Genomic DNA, 2,295 nt, shown 5'->3' on the forward strand with positions numbered 1-2,295 from the left:
CCATCCCCCACCCCAAACAGAGCCTTAATCAGCTGCCGCAATCTCTACCTGCGCTCCACTGTGACATGACAGTAAGCGGGTTGAGTGAAAAAAGTTGCTCCACCACCACTACCAAAGCGTCGGGACGGGCTTGTTCATATATAGACTGTCTCAAAAGATAATTCCCAAAATAGACCAGAATAGCTCTGGGATGTTTAGGCTCCTCTCTGCGGCCTTCCCGGCGTACTAGTGGGTACCTATGTAACCTCTGGACTTCAGCTTCCCATTCCCAGTTGGAGAGTTCTGGAAATGCTTCCTGCAATACTCTAATCATATAGGCCCTGATATTGCCTCCCTCTGCTTTTTCTTTAATGCCAAGGAAGCGCAAATTGTTCCGCCTTTGCCTATTTTTCTAATCCTCTAGCTTCCACATAATGTCAGTTAATTGTACTTCGTGCGTTATAGTTTGCGCTCTCAAAGCCTCAATCTCTCCTTCAACAACCGACGTCCTCTCTTCCATTGAACTTAGTTTCCCCTCAATTTCTATGCAGGATTTGACCACCTTATGCACTGTTCCTTGTAGCTGTTTTGTAGCCAGCCGTGCCCTACGGCTTTCTACTCTTGTCTCAGTTTGTAGCTCCTTTATTGAATTGTATATAGACTGTAGCATTTCAGAATCTGTATGTCGATCAACAATTGTATGGGCTGGGCCATATACCGATTCTTCGGCCCCCTTAGTTGCATTCTGGGAGGGATGGGCCTCTACTGTGCTCATAAGATTTGTACCTGAATAATCCCATTTCAGAGCTTTCCGGGTCGGGGCTGAGGACTCTGCATTATCTCTACTGGGGTCCAACCCCTTGCTTTTCCGCCGCAGCTGTCGCACCGTAGAATCTGCGAAGGACAAAAAGCTAGCAGATTCAGAGGAGATACTATCTCTATTTTCACTTGACCCTAGGTCACTATTAGTAGAGTCTGAGTCCTCTGTTAAAGAATAAAATTTGTCCCCTCCATCTTCAGATAGTTCTGGCCCCCTTGCAGAATCCTTTGATACCCAGATAGCTTCTTGAGTGGCTTGGGGAAGGACACGATCTCCCTGTTCTTTAAATCCGAATTGAGGATTCCCTTCAAGAGCTGTATATGTCTCTTCATCCTTTGGTCTTCCAGACTCCTCCCCCCGTGAGCGCTGTGCTCTCAGCGACTTTCAAGGAAATAGAAGTTTTCTGCCAGTCCGAAGGGAGGTCCTTCTCAGGAAGCTCTTTCACTTCTCTATCATCCACCTGTTTCATGCCTACTGTCGATTCCTTCTTGGGGGGGGAGAAATGTGCAAGATTGCCGTCTTGTACGCATCCCTTCCAAAAGCCCATAATTATAGACTGTGTTTTCTTTCCCTGGGTGGGGGACATTAGAGGGCAATTGTTTTTGGCTTCTCTACTTGTTTCCATAGCCTGTTTTCCGCTTATTTTTCCCAAGCATTAGAGTTGGTCTTTTATTGCCTGTGGCCATCTCGCCGCTAGACATTTTCGCCCTGGCAGCTAGTGTCCCTTCTCCTTTCTCCCCAAGATTGCGACTGTTTTTGGGCGCCATGATAACCATAAGATTGCTAATAATTGAATCACAAGTTTTCTCCAAACGTACTAGCCCAGTTTGCGCGCTCAGCAACAATGCGCTAAAAGTTTTCAAGGAACATAAATTCACAAACTTCAAGTAGACTTGGCTGTACATATCCTGATGTCTAATCCAGTTCAATTCTGAGCGCAGCTTTCACTCTGGATATTTTCAAAAGACCATTACTCCTGAAAGCTCTAGCTAAATAGTCTATTACTTTTTTAACACTGTCCCATAGCCCCATTCATGCCATAACCATGCATCATGCACTATGCAAGAGCCAACTCATGAAAAAGAAAGCAAAGAGCTTACCAAGTTCGTAGATTGATAGTCAGTAGTCCAGCAGAAAAGGGGGGTGGGCTGGTCCCATAGAAGATAGATGTTCTTGTGATGAAGCAGAGTGGAGCGGAGTAAAAAAGAAATAAAGCCAGCGAAACACGCTGACAGGCCAGTGCGCGCCAAGCTCCTAGGTACGAGCTGGCCTCGGCGTGCAAGGGGACTCCGAAATCCACACAGAGCGGCGAGGTGGTGGCGTCACAGTGACCTCGCTCACTCCGTGCAGAAAAACGCGAGGAGCCCCGGCCACCTAAAGCTCTCCAATACGCCCTTTGATACGGGTGGAAAAAAGAAAGAAGAAGGGGGAGCATTTCTCCCGGGCTGAGGAGCGTCGTCAGCCCACTCTCAGCCTTCATCCGAGCTGGCACCGGA

Source organism: Pleurodeles waltl, chromosome 3_1 (assembly GCF_031143425.1).
Source record: "Pleurodeles waltl isolate 20211129_DDA chromosome 3_1, aPleWal1.hap1.20221129, whole genome shotgun sequence".
NCBI lineage: Eukaryota > Metazoa > Chordata > Amphibia > Caudata > Salamandridae > Pleurodeles > Pleurodeles waltl.